Below are 15410 nucleotides of genomic sequence, written 5' to 3'. Positions count from 1 at the left end.
ATGTGGATAGCATTTTCCATCGTGAATCTTTTGAAATTGTCTTAGATCCTTGTATTGGTGGGAAGAGTTAAGTCTATCAAAGTTGGTCATCACACAATGTTGCTGTTATTGTATAGAATGTTCTCCTGGTTCTGATCACTTCATTCCGCATCAGTTCATGTAAGTCTTCCCAGGTTTTTCTAAAGTCCACCAGCTCATCATTTCTTTTTTATTTAAATAATTAATTTTTAGTTTTGAACATTTACTACCACAAGATTTTCAGTTTTAAATTTTCTCCTCCGGGGGGGCGGAGCCAAGATGGCGGCTGGTAAGCAGGGAATAATGTGAGCTCCCTACGGAGACCCTCCAAAAACTTATAAAAAATGGCTCTGAACCAATTATAGAATGGCTGAACCCAGAAAACAGCAGAGGGAAGCAGGGCTCCAGCCCAGGACAGCCTGGATGGTCTCTGGGTGAGATCTATTCCACATGGAGCTCGGAGCTGGGAGCTGGGAGCTGGGAACGGAGTGGAGCAGAGCCCAGCCTGAGCGGCGTGGACCATCCAGACTAGAAGCTGGGCAGAGGGGGCCCTAGCGCCCTGATTCAGTGAGCTGTGGCAGTTACGAGACTTCTCAACCCACAAACACCAAAGACTGCGGAGAAGGTTAGTGGGAAAAGCTGCGGGAGTAGAAGGAGTTGGAGGTTCGGCTTCCAGCCCCGGGGGCAGCGGAGGTGGGGCAGCTAAAGCTGTTGTTACTTCCGGCTCCAGGCCCACCTGGTGGGAGGAATTAAGTGGCAGATCAGAGCAGGGGTGTACAGCCTGCCGAAGATCTAAGCCCAGTTCGGGTTGGGGGCTGGGGAAGGAGCAGTGCTGGGGTGGCAGAACTGGCACCTCCCCCCCAAACGTGGAACATAGAACTCTGTAATCTACAAACAGTTGTACCCCACTAAAAAACTCAAGGGTCAAGTTAGTTGGCTGGGAATATGGCCAGGCAGCGAAAATGCACCGAGATTCAGTCTCAGACTTTGCATTCTTTCTTTGCTGACAAAGAAGACCAAAATATACAGACAGAAGAAAATAATAAAGTCAAAGAGCCTACAACAGAAACCTCCAAGAAAAACAGGAACTGGTCCCAGGCCATGGAAGAGCTCAAAAAGGAGTTGGAAAAGCAAGTTAGAGAAGTAGAGGAAAAATTGGGAAGAGAAATGAGAAGGATGCGAGAAAACCATGAAAAACAAGTCAATGACTTGCTAAAGGAGACCCAAAAAAATACTGAAAAATATGCTGAAGAAAACAACACCTTAAAAAACAGACTAACTCAAATGGCAAAAGAGCTCCAAAAAGCCAATGAGGAGAAGAATGCCTTGAAAGGCAGAATTAGCCAAATGGAAAGGGAGGTCCAAAAGACCACTGAAGAAAATACTACTTTAAAAATTAGATTGGAGCAAGTGGAAGCTAGTGACTTTATGAGAAATCAAGATATTATAAAACAGAACCAAAGGAATGAAAAAATGGAAGACAATGTGAAATATCTCCTTGGAAAAACCACTGACCTGGAAAATAGATCCAGGAGAGATAATTTAAAAATTATTGGACTACCTGAAAGCCATGATCAAAAAAAGAGCCTAGATACCATTTTTCAAGAAATTATCAAGGAGAACTGCCCTGATATTCTAGAGCCACAGGGCAAAATAGAAATTGAAAGAATCCATCGATCACCTCCTCAAATAGATCCCAAAAAGAAATCTCCTAGGAATATTGTCACCAAATTCCAGAGCTCCCAGATCAAGGAGAAAATACTGCAAGCAGCCAGAAAGAAACAATTTGAGTATTGTGGAAACCCAATCAGAATAACCCAAGATCTGGCAGCTTCTACATTAAGAGATCGAAGGGCTTGGAATGCGATATTCCGGAGGTCAATGGAGCTAGGATTAAAACCTAGAATCACCTACCCAGCAAAACTGAGTATCATGTTCCAAGGCAAAATATGGACTTTCAATAAAATAGAGGACTTTCAAGCTTTCTCAGTGAAAAGACCAGAACTGAATAGAAAATTTGACTTTCAAACACAAGAATCAAGAGAAGCATGAAAAGGTAATTGCCGCGTTCCCCCTAGGCCTCTTCCTGGGCCGGGGGTCGCGGGCAGTCCTCCCCTGGGGACCTCTTCTGCTCCTACACCGAGCCTTCGGTCGTCACCGGCCGGCCTGGCCTCCACCCAGACCGGAATTCACCAGACAGAACGCCAGAGGATCTCGCTCACGGTCTTTATTGGTACATCTTCCACGGCGACTGCTCGACTCTGACTCACTTCCCCTATCCCCGTACATTATATAACCTATTGCAGCCAATCCAGTGGCGAGAGCTATAACATTGCCTTATATGGACGGGCTTCATCCTAAGCCGGCACCGCCCAGCGATATACCCGGAAAAGCGTTATACCCGGAAAGCTGTAGTCCCTGCCCCACCCTCCACCCAGCCCTAAGCGGCGTCCCACCCCCACCCAAATCCCAACAATTCACCCCTTAAACTAAAATTAAAAGGAAGAAGGGGAAACATAGGGCAGTGCTCACAAAGCGGAATCAAGATCCAACCAACCTGAGGGATCCTCCCCCACACCTACGGCCCGCAGGGCGCGGTAACCAACCCGCTGGCGGCGAGAAAGCAGGGAGATGCGGGCGCAAAGAACGCGGACCGCAATAAGCAGGGCGAGGAAGGCCGCCGCAGCAGCCAGGTAGGGCCACCACCGCAGTCGGCGCAAAGGAGCCATTCCAGCAAGGGGAGAGGTAACATTCAACCTTTGAACAGTTGAGAAGGGGGTCGGAGAGAGATGCGTTGATGAGGAGCCAGAAGAAAAGGGGGTTGGACGCAAACGTCCTGGGGGGGAACAGTCTGAGGAGTCAAGGTCCAATTTTTTCCCTCTTTCTCCCAAGAGAGAACCGCCGCTCCCGGTGAACGATGAGGAACCCCCCGAGCAGGCGAAGTCCAGGTGTCGGGCACATGGCTGAAAAAGGAAAGAAAAGGAATTAGTCAGGGCTGCTCTACCTCTTCAGAGTCACTAGGGTCCGTCCTGACGAGGACGTCCCGAACCTGACGGAGAGGGACCCAAAAGGGCCCGTCCCCGGCCTGGGGGCCCTGTACAGCCAGGCACCCGCGGCGTCGGGCCACAACCCGACTTGGGCCGTGCCATTGTCCTTGGGGGTCTCTCCAAAGAACTGAAGACCCCTCCCGGGCGCGAACCGGAGGCGGAAGTATGGAGGTGGGGTCTGAGTGTCCGACGAGACCGGCGTAAAAACGGGCCGCCGGTGTCGTTCCGTCTGCGCGAACAGACAAAAAGTTTAGGGCGAAGAGCACGCGAGCGAGGTCTGGGGTCGACGGTCGACGAGGGAGTTTGCCGAACATTTTAGTAAAACAATCCTTCAGGCTGCGGTTGGTGCGCTCGACCACCGCCTGTCCCTGCGGATTATAAGCGATGCCCGTGGCCGAACTCACGGCAGAAGTCCTCGAAGGCCTTTGCGACATAGGCAGGGCCATTGTCCGTCTTGATCTCCGTAGGAACGCCGATGTGTGCGAACGCCTGGTAGAGGTGAGCAATAACACAGCGGGCCGTCTCCCCAGGCTGAAAGGAGGCGCTGACAAATCCCGAAAACGTGTCCACTGAGACGTGGAGAACCCGGGAGCTAATGTGCGTCATGTCCATCTGCCAGAGAGCGTTAGAACTGTCCCCTCTGGGGTTGCGAGCTCTTTCCGGGATGCGGGGCTGAAAGGGGGCGCAAGAGGCACAAGCTTTGACAATGTCTCTGGCCTGCTGTCGAGATATTCCGTACAGATGACGGAGAGATCGGGCGGAGAGGTGCCAACGGGAATGGGCCAATTGGGCCGGATCTTCGGAAACCTCATCCGCGACAGCAAGGAAAGTCTCAGGCGGCGACCGGAGGGCGGCGTCCACAACAGCATTCCCCGAATAGATGGGGCCCGCGGTCGTCCGGTGAGAGTGGACATGGAGGAGGTAAACGCGGGCCGAACGAGTCTGCAGAGCCTGTTGGACCTGTGAAAAGAGTGGATGGAGCGGTACACCGGGAGAAATAAAGGAGTCTGGGAGGCCAGAAACAAGCTCCACGGCATATTTGCTATCTGAAATCACATTAATAGGCGTATCAGGGAACAACTGGAGCGCCTGAAGGATTGCCCACAACTCACTGGGCTGCACCGAGGGATATGGAGAGAGCAGTCGCAGGCACTGTTGCAAATGGGGGATATACAGCGCCACTCTGTGGTCCTTAGAAGCATCGGTAAAAATCTGGGGCCCCTGTACCGGTTGCGGGCTCACCGGGGACGGGGCGAGGGAGATGGGGAAAAGGGGGATGGTCTCCAAGAGTTTGGGCAAAGGGCCGCCGCCCACCGGGACGTCAAGCAGTGTCACCGCCCACGCCCAGGACGCCTGCATCAGTTCAGGAAGGACGGGAACAAGGTACGGTGCGTCCAGGGTGGGCACACAGCCTAGCAACGCTAGGCAGCGACGCCGGGCTGCTATTACAAGGCGAGCCAAAGCGTCCAAGCGCCCCTCCAGCGAGGAGGCCGCGCCTGAAACATAGATCCACTCAATTACTCCATGGGCCTGATACAAGGCACCCCATGGTAATAGGCCGTCTTGCAGGGGCCTAAAATAAACTGTCTTATTTGGCTCATATCGTGTCAGCGCGGACGTGGCTCGAGCAATGATGCGATGCAGTGCATCGCGGGCTGCAGGGGTCCAAGCTCGAGGAGATTTAAGGTCCGTGGGTCCTCTGAGAAGGTCATAAAGGGGTTGCATATCCCCGGGGGGAATAGGAAGATAAGAGCGGACCCACTGCACCGAGCCCACAAGTTTTTGAAAATCATTAAGAGTCTTGCAGCGCGCCTCCTGTAGCACAGGAAAGGGGCGCCGCACGGAGGTCTCCCCCACCACCGAGCCAAGATACTTAGCCGGGACCGTAAGTTGGACCTTCTCAGGATCCAGGAACAGGCCCGCACGGTGTAGCGTCCTCCGAACATCTCTCAAGCAAGGGTCCAACAATTGCTGAGTAGGCGCCGCCACCAGGATATCATCCATATAATGAAGAAGGAGAGCTGAAGGGTGGTCCCGACGGACCGGTTCCAGCACCCCGTCCACATGTCTCTGGCACAGCGTAGGGCTGTTGGCCATTCCCTGCGGGAGAACCTTGAACTCGAACCGCCTGTGGGGACGAGAAACATTAGTAGATGGCAGAGAGAACGCAAACTTGGGGGTGTCTTTCGGGTGGAGGGGAATGGAGAAAAAGCAGTCCTTTATGTCCACCACGGCCAAAGGCCATCCAGCCGGAATGGCCGTGGGAGAAGGAAGCCCGGGCTGGAGCTTCCCCATTGGTAACATAATACGGTTGATGGCCCGCAAGTCCACCAGGAGTCTCCAGCGGCCTTTTCCACCGCGTTTTTTAATGACAAAGGCAGGAGAATTGTAAGGGCTAGTGGAGGGCCTAATTTGGCCCTGAAGGAGCAGACCCTGGACAATCTCCTCCATTACGACGAGCTTTTGCAACGGGAGGGGCCACTGGTCTACCCACACTGGCGTGGTAGATGTCCAAGTGATTCGGGGTGTGGGGGTGCCCGTGTCACGATCAGTGGCCCTCAAGAGTTTAAAGTATCCGGGCCGGACAAGGTAACCTCGAGCTGTGCAAGGATGTCACGACCCCATAGTGCATAGGTGAGACCGGGAACGCACAAAGGGCTAAACTGGCCTTCAAGCGCGTCCCGTCTCCAAGTCATAGGCCTGGCGGCCTCCCATGCCTCCACTACTCCTCCCACTCCCTTTACTGGCTTGCCAGCTCGTCGGCGTGGAATTTGAGGAGGCCACTGGTTGCGGGGCAGTGCGGAGCGATCGGCTCCCGTGTCTACGAGACCCCGCACTGGCTGTCCCTCCACCAGGAGGATCATCATGGGGCGGTCCATTGTGATCTTCTCCATCCAAAGGCAAGAATCAGCCTCTGTGTCCTGGAACGGCACTGCCTGAGCGAGGACCTCACCTGGAAAAATATCAACTAGAATAGGGTGTGGGTTAACTACCAGTAACGGGTCACCGGGGGCCAGCACCTGGGTGGGAACGGTATAGCGGGACTGAAAAGGGTTCCCCGTGGCCAGGAGCACTCCTGCTGGCCCTTGGACCGGGATTTCTATTGCCCCCCACGAGGGAAGGGTGGTTGAGTCTCGGGCCGTAAGGACTGGACCCGGGGGGGGCGAGTTGCCCGCTTTCTCGGCCCCCCGTGCTCGTTTCCCGACTCCTGGGTGGGGTTCCTTTGGTCGGAGCGGCAAAATTTCGCCATATGGCCAGGCTTTCCGCAGCGGAAGCAATTTGGGGTGCCTCGTCCCGACCCGCAGCTTTGTGGACACTGGGCCCGAAAGTGACCCAGCTGACCACATTTAAAGCACCGACGGTCGGATCCGGAGTCCCGGGAGACCGCGAGGCGGTTCAAAGCCTCTACCAGGGCGTCATTTCTCGCGGCCTCCTCTTTCAAGCGATCCCTCCGGTCCCGTTCTATGGCCGTCGCCAAGACTTCCATGGGACAGGGAGGAGCGAGGGACATCACCTTTTCTATCATTTGGTCCGGGGTGGCGTCGGGGGGCAAGGCCGCCAGAGCTGTCTTCGCCTCCCCCCGGAACCCCTCTCGGAGGATCTGCTTAATGATGAGTTCCCGGCCCGGCCCTGCAAACGTGCTGTCCACGTATCTCCGCACTCGCGTGGCAAACTCAAGTGCGCTCTCCCCTGGCTTCTGGCGCATATCGGCCAGGCCAGCTGGGGTTCCTGCAGAGGTACGCCCCAGCCTTTGCCATGCCTGTTGATGCACTACCCGCACATCCTCCAGCTCCTGGTTACTAAAAGTGGCCTGTACCCGGGGATCACTGTATTGTCCCCGGCCCAACAACAGGTCTACCCGCCCCGGGGGCCCCCCGGTGCGCGCTTGGAGCGCTCTAGCCTCCGATTCTTTGATAGCCTGGAACGCCGTGTAGTCCACAGGGCTCAGGACCCCCAACGCGAGGTCATCGAAATCACGCGGGGTCCAGACTGTGGAGACAGTCATATTAGAAAGAAGGCGCTGTGCCAACGGGGAAGCGGGGCCATTCTCCTGCACCGCCTGCTTAAATTCCCTAATGGTCTTCAGCGGCAGGGGCTGAAAAACTCGGGTACCATTATCCAGAAATAATGGAAATGCCTCAGAGATTTCTGAGTCCACCACCTCTCTGGACCGCATAGCTTCGCGGATCGCGCGAGGTATCAGAGGAAGGTACCCGCCTGATCTATCCCCCGGGCTGAGCCGCTCATAGCGGCTTTCGCTTTCGCCGTCAGAGTGGGGAAAAGAGGAAGTAGATCTGCGTTCCTGTTCTGGAGGGCGGGGCAGTGGGCGGCCCTCTGGCACACCACCCCTCCCTCGCGCCTCCCCTTCCCCGCAGGAGGGAATCGCCCGCGACTCCTCCCTCGGCCGGAAACCGGCGCCATCTTTGCTGGGTGCGCCCACCGCTCCAAAAAGTCGAACTGCGCCTGAAGCGTGGTAGCAGTTCTCCGAGACTAGTCTTTTCGTCTCTAAAAGGGGCCATTGTCCTGTATGTTCCGCCTGAGGCCGCTCATTTCCCGCCTCCTGCATATCCTCCCAAGGGTACAACGGGGGAGCAGAGGCCGCGGGCCTTGGCCCAGTTACCACCACCTCAGTCAGATCAGTCTCCCCTCCCGGGCCCCCACCGAGCGGCCGGGTCTCCGTCTGAGTCTCTGCCGTGCTGGTGTCCGGAGGAGGCCTGGGGTCGAGCAACCCCTTAATGGCGGCCATCAAGCCAAAGTCCTCCGGAAGAAGAAAACCCGGGCACTGTTTTTGATAAGACAGCATTTGCTGCTGTAAGACCGGAAAACGGTCCGGCTGAAACCCCGAGTGTATGAGCCACGGAGCCACCACCAGCAACTTTTCCACGAGCCGCTTTAGCTGCTCCGTGGAGGCGGACAACCCCCGTTTAGACAAAGCAGTTCTGACCTGTAAAGTTAATAAGTCCCGATCCTCTGGCCGCAGCAAAGGGAGGCTGCGCGCTTGCCCCATCTCCGGGCCTTTCCCCCGTTACCTGCACGGAGAAGCTGTCTGGTCCGCCCTAGTCGGGCTAGTCCCCCCTATCACCGGGGCTCTTCCGGAACTCTGCAACGGTCCAGCCGTCCTAGGCCGGTCCCTGTTCGGGCGCCAACCTGCCGCGTTCCCCCTAGGCCTCTTCCTGGGCCGGGGGTCGCGGGCAGTCCTCCCCTGGGGACCTCTTCTGCTCCTACACCGAGCCTTCGGTCGTCACCGGCCGGCCTGGCCTCCACCCAGACCGGAATTCACCAGACAGAACGCCAGAGGATCTTGCTCACGGTCTTTATTGGTACATCTTCCACGGCGACTGCTCGACTCTGACTCACTTCCCCTATCCCCGTACATTATATAACCTATTGCAGCCAATCCAGTGGCGAGAGCTATAACATTGCCTTATATGGACGGGCTTCATCCTAAGCCGGCACCGCCCAGCGATATACCCGGAAAAGCGTTATACCCGGAAAGCTGTAGTCCCTGCCCCACCCTCCACCCAGCCCTAAGCGGCGTCCCACCCCCACCCAAATCCCAACAGGTAATCAAGAAACAGAAATGGCAAGGGACTTACTAAAGTTGAACTGTTTTGTTTACATTCCTACATGGAAAGATGATGTGTATGATTCATGAGACCTCAGTATTAGAGTAGTTGAAGGGAATATGCATATATATATATATGTTTATGTATATATGTAGGTGAATGTGTATGTATGTATGTATCTATGTGTATATGTATGCATGTGTATGTAGGTATATATATATATGCGTGCTTTTATATGTGTATATACATATATATATATATATATGTAAAAGAGAGAGAACAGACACAGGGTGAGTTGAAGATGAAGGGAAGATATGTAAAAGAAATAAAATGAAATTAAGGGATGAGAGAGCAACATACTGAGAGAGGGAGATAGGGAGAGATAGAATGGGGTGGATTATCTCGCATAAAGGTGGCAAGAGGAAGCAGTTCTGTGGGAGGAGGGGAGAGGGCAGGTGAGGGGGGAATGAGTGAACCTTGCTCTCATCAGATTCGGCCTGAGGAGGGAATATCATACATACTCAATTGGGTATCTTGCCCCACAGGAAAGAAGAGGGAAGAAGATAAAAAAAAGGGGAGAATGATGGAGGGGAGGGCAGATGGGGGTGGAGGTAATCAAAACAAACACTTTGGAAAGGGGACAGGGTCAAGGGAGAAAATTCAATAAAGTGGGATGGGTTGGGAAGGAGCAAATGTAGTTAGCCTTTCACAACATGAGTATTGTGGAAGGGTTATACATAATGATACATGTGTGGCCTAGGTTGAAGTGCTCGACTTCTTAGGGAGGGTGGGTGGGAAGGGAAGAGGGGAGAGAATTTGGAACTCAAAGTTTTAAAAACAGATGTTCAAAAACAAAAAAATAGTTTTTGCATGCAACTAAAAAATAAGATACACAGGCAATGGGGCGTAGAAATTTATCTTGCCCTACAAGAAAGGAAGGGAAAAGGGGATGAGAGGGGAGGGGGGTGATAGAGGGGAGGGCTGACTGGGGAACAGGGCAACCAGAATATATGCCATCTTGGAGTGGGGGGGAGGGTAGAAATGGGGAGAAAATTTGTAATTCAAACTGTTGTGAAAATCAATGCTGAAAACCAAATATGTTAAATAAATAAATTATTTAAAAAAAATTTTTTTCTCCTCCTTCTTCTCTGTCCCCTTCTCCAAGACGGTCTGCAATCAGATATAGGCTCTACCTATGTATTCATATTAAACATATTTTCACATCAGTCATGATGTAAAGAAGAATCAGAACTAATAGGAGGAACCACAAGAAAAAAAAACCAAACAACAAAAGGAGAGCAAATAGTATGCTTCCATCAGCATTCAGATTCCAAAGTTCTTTCTCTGGATGCGGACACCATTTTCTCTCACTAGTCTGTTGGAGTTGTCTTAGATCCTTGCATTGTTGCTACTAATCATTTCTTATGGAATAATAGTATTCCATCACATTCATGTACCCACAGCTTGTTCAGTCATACCCCAATTGACGGGCATCCCCCCAAATTCCAATTCTTGGCTGCTACAAAAAGAGCTGCTATAAATATTTTTGTACAGGCAGGCTCTTTCCCCATTTTTATGATCTCCTTGGGATACAGACTTAGAAATGGTACTAATGGGTTAAAAAGTATGCACAATTTCATAGCCCTTTGTGCATAGTTCCAAATTGCTCTCTAGAATGGTTGGATCAGTTCACAACTCTACAAACCATGCATTAGTGAGGAAACTGATTCTTAGATAGGTTAAATGATTTGCCCAATATCTTACTGGCAGTAAGCATCTGACATGCTATTTGAACCCATACCCTCTGATTCTATAGCCAGTGATCTATCTGCTATGCCAGTTAGCAAATTGACAAGCTAATGCTTGTTAATTAATTAATGCTTGAGTAATATTAAGCACCTAGTATGTGCCAAGCACTGTGCTAAGTGCTGGACAACTAAGGAACTTTCAGTGATTGAACTCCTTCTCCCAGTACAGATCACCCCCTTTTCTGAAATTTGTTGTCTTACTTGGGGGCAGACCTGGAGTCAGGGATAGCTTGCCTAAGATGATGCAGCTGGTATATATCAGAAGCAGGACTTGGAATTCCTATTTTCTGGAGTTGGAGTGTATCTCTCTACCCATCAAATCATGTTGCCTCTTGTTAACATAGAAAACCAGGTTAATATTTCTAAACTACTTACAGATAGAGCTTCTCAGCACAGAAGTTTCTTTACAATGAAATTGAAGTTTAATTTTTAAAGGAAAAAGCTGCTTAATAAAGAAAATATTTATGAGGAATGAGTCTCATAAGGCCAGTTTTAGGTTTTTAAAGCTAAATTTTCAGGAATAATGAATTTTTGCTCTGACAGAGCACTAGCAAACCTTTGTTTTAATGATCTGGGTAAGGGTTGCAGGGAGGGGTTGAAAGGCAGAAAAGAGCTAGGGGTGGGGAAAGGGTAGAGGCATAAGCATGGCTTTAGCTTTTTATTAACTTGACAATTTTTCCAAGTTGGTCTCTTAAAAGGCCAACAAGCCCCAGGAGCATCAGACATTTTCTTGTCCATTGGCATGGTATCCAATGTCTGATCAAAGTAAAAAAGAATACTGTACTAAGTGAGGCCCAGGGTCTTCCCTGGCTGAAGGATATGACAATCTTGCTGTACCTTTGTGCTCAGGTCACACCACAGAACATCATCACCTTTAGAACTAGAAAAGACCATTGGGAACATCATGTCATGGATCTGGAAGTGATTTAAGTGGATATCGAGTCTTACTCATACTTAAACGTGCAGCCCTCTGCCACAATATTCCAAAGAGGTCATTAGGTTTGAGGTCTGAAGTTCTTCAATGAGAGAGAGCTTCCTGAGCCAACCCATTACATACTGGACAGCTTTAAGTATTAGGACAGCTAGATGGTGCCATAGTGGACAGAGTGCTGGGCCTGGAGTCAGAGAGACTCGTCTTCCTGAGTTCAAATACAGTCTGAGACAGACATTTTCTAGCTATGTCACCCTGGACTAGTTACTTAACCATGTTTGCCTCAGTTTTTTGTCTGCAAAATGAGCTGGAGAAAGAAACAGCAAATCACTTCAGGTCTTCCCAAGAAAACCCTAAATGACTTCACAAAGAGTCAGACATGACTGACCAACAAGTATTAGGAAATCTTCCCTTATATCTAGCCTAAGTTGCTGTCTTTGCAGCTTCTATCCTTTGTTCCTACTTCTTCCTCCTGGGGCCAAACAGGTCTTCCATATGACAGCTCTTCAAACACTTGAGGACAACTATAATGTTCTCCTTCGTTCCCCTCCTTTCCTCAAGTCTTATCTAGTCCAGGCCTCTTATCGGGGCAGCCAGATGGTCCAGTGCACAGAGCCCTGGGAGTCAGGAAGACCTGAGTTCATCTCTGGCCTCAGACATTTACTAACTATGTGACCCTGGGCAAGTCATTTAGCCTCTACCTTACTTTTCTCAACTGTAAAATGGGAATATTAATAGCACCTATTTTGAGGCTCAAATGAGATAATAACTGTAAAGCAATTAGCACAGGGTCTGGCGCATGGTAAGTGCCATGTAAACATTAGCTATCATTATTATTTTGCAGATGATCAAATTGAAGGCCAGCTAGACGAAGCTCACATGTCTAAGGTTACATGGAAATCAACAGCGGGGTTGGGATTTATACCCATATCTTCTGGCTCTAGTTCTGGTGCTTTGGTTGTTCAGTCATTTCTCAGTTGCGTCCACCTCTCCATGACCCCATTTGGGGTCTTTTCTTGGTAGAGATACTAGAGTGGTTTGCCCTTTCTTTCTCCAGATCATTTTGCAGATGAGGAAACTGAGGCAAAGAGGGTTGAGCAACTTGTCCAGGATCACACAGCCGGTAATATCTGAGGCCAGATCTGAATTTGCGAGGATGAATATTTCTGGTTCCAAGCCCAGCACTCTGTCTGCTGCCCCACCTGGCTGCTGGCATATTGCACACTAAAGGAGACTATATTAGAGACAAGCATAGGCTCCAATGCCTTATGGATTACAGAGTAATCAGAAGTCAGGGTCATAAAGTTTGGAATTATAATAATTGTAGAAGGTAGAAAGGTTGTCAGAGATCATTAGTCTAACTGCTCCATTTTAAAGATGAGAATGCTGAAGAACAAGACAGGTTTAATAACTTGTCAGTGATCACAGATAGTTAATTGGTAGATCTATAATTCTAACCAGGGTTCCCTGCCTCCATTCTGCTGTACTACACTGTTCCTCAAGAAGTCATCATGAGTGAATGATACCTCCAGGTCCATGAATACTAAAAAGACTCCCATTCCGTTTTTGAGGAAATCCCCCAGTCAATTGTGGGAGAACTGAGAATGGTTTTGTTTCATCTTATTTCATTTATTTCCATCTGTTACTAGTCACTGCAGAAGTTTTGGTTAACTCTAGGGTCGGATGATGGAAGATATAGAAAGAAGGATTCCTATACAATAAAATAAACATTTGTAGCTAACCCTTAGTTTCTGTGAGTGACTTTCCCCTAGGGGTGAAAAGGGAGAAAAGATAGTGAGTGGTGGAGTGGATGAGAAGGGATTCAAAGTACAGAAGGAGAAATAATTTCTGAAATTGAAAATAGACAAAGAATGACTTATAGTGTTTGAAATGAAGTGAGAATTTGGATTGAAGGCCCAGAAGGCAAACTGGCTTCGTTTCAATGGGATGATGTGTTAGAAACACTGAACCATGTGCAACATGGAGATAACTAACTACTTTATGCCACTTGTATCTAGAAGTGGTTTTTAAAAGAAAATATTATATTACATAGGTTAGTGGTTAACATATGGGGTCCTTCCCTCTGTTTTTGACCTTTTTGGGGCATGAATACAAAAAAGAATGAAAAAGCACTTATTAAGTACTTACCATGTGCCAAACATTGTACTAAACATTGAGCTTTAAATGCAAAATTGAGAACCTCCTTCCCTTAATGAGTTTATCTTCTGTTTAAATAAAGAGAGACAATGACTGTAGCAGTGGTCTCCAAGGAAGGACTTTGTGGCTTTGGAAGTCACAGAGATGTCAGTTGTTCTTTCTACAAGCAGTGATAATGTTCATTTGATTACAATTGTCAAAACTAGAGATGAAAAGGGGAAGGAGTGAATAGGAGTGGCTCAACAGGGCAAAGAACGACCAGGGTGAACAAGTATGATCCCAGGGACTTTAGAACTGAATGCCTTAGTTCATCCTGCACAAAGTTTCTGGATACCTGGTTCAAAAGTCGATCAGTGTCAGTTGGGTAGAAAATGGTGGGAGTGAAGATGTAGGGCCCTGGGGAGTTCATGACCCAATGACTATGCTACCACCCACCTCCTTAACCTCCCAATCTGTCATCTTGGCCCTCCTCTCTTCCCTCTCTCTTCCTCTCCTGACCTTCTCCTCATACACACCTAGGAGGATGAGAGTAAGCGGAAATGTTTTAGAAAGGTAACTAGAGAAAGTAGATGGTAAAACCTAAAGAGAGAGTGAAAGGAATAGAGATGCTGGGGAAGAAGATGAGAGGTGCAATATGGAATGGTGTTTATAGGATCAATCATTCATTAATTAAAATTAATTTTATTTTTTAAAAATAATAATATTAATGAATTAGAATAATTTTTGGAAAATAATCATAAAATATACTTTTTATTAGTAATTATATATGCATGTTAATATTTTATTATGTAATATTAATACATTAATAAATTTTATTAATTAAAATTAATTTTTAGAAAATAAATATAAACTATACCTTTTATTAGTATTTGTACATGCATTTTAATCTCTTAAGGTATAAAACTATACTAAGACTTTTGGGACACCCTATAGATCTATATCTACACATATCTGTCTACAGTTTCCAATTTATACACACATACATATATACAAATACATACACATACACATAAATTATACCAAAAAGGAACACAAAGAAAATGCTTATTATGGCAAATCAAATTTGCCTATGCCTTCTACTTGGGCTGTTGGTTCAGTTGTCCTGACAATTGACAAAGTTCGGGTTAAAATGTCCATTTCTAATGCCAGCTTTGTTCTCACTGAGTATTGATCTCTGCTTTTGCCAGTTTAGAGATGGTAGCCCAACAGCTGCTAAGGGGTACTGTCCACAGAGTTTTCTTCCAAGAAAGGAGTGGAAGGTTATACTCTGCGCAGAAGAAAATATGTTTTGACTTTTCCTTCTTGTTCACTGATGCCCTTGACATAAATCTGTCCTGGGTAGTCAGAAGTGAATCCTTGTTTCTTCAGGATGTGATCATGTCTTCTTGGATCTGGCCTCTAACAATGGTACTGTCCTGGGGACTTATTAAGTTCCATTACTATTACCCATATTTTTCTAGTTTTCCTTCCAGGACTATATTCAAGAATATTTGTTAATGGGTCTCCAGAAATGGTTAAGGTGCACACAGAAATGCACAGGGAAACCATAATTTAATGTAGGGGGAGAAACCATACCCTCTCTCTCTACCAATGCCATTGGTTAGCTGAGCCATCAGTCAGCACTACTTCAGCCAAGTGTTGTTGTAATTGATTCTTGTAAGAAAGAACCCCTGCTGTAGGGTTACTCTCCTAACCCAAGAGAGGTGCATTTTTAGACTCGGGTCCCAGCTTTGTGTTGTCCAACTAAGGCATCAGGGTTTTAGAAATGATTTCAGGCTAATTATGAGGTAGGGATGACTCTTAGGCAAATGGGTGGGGGCAGACGTGGCATTGCAGCAATTCCCCACCCCTCATGCCATGTAGAGGGATCTGGTCTACCTCT

This window comes from Trichosurus vulpecula, chromosome 6, assembly GCF_011100635.1.
Source record: "Trichosurus vulpecula isolate mTriVul1 chromosome 6, mTriVul1.pri, whole genome shotgun sequence".
NCBI classification, from domain to species: domain Eukaryota; kingdom Metazoa; phylum Chordata; class Mammalia; order Diprotodontia; family Phalangeridae; genus Trichosurus; species Trichosurus vulpecula.
Note: the sequence above shows the minus strand (reverse complement) of the source record.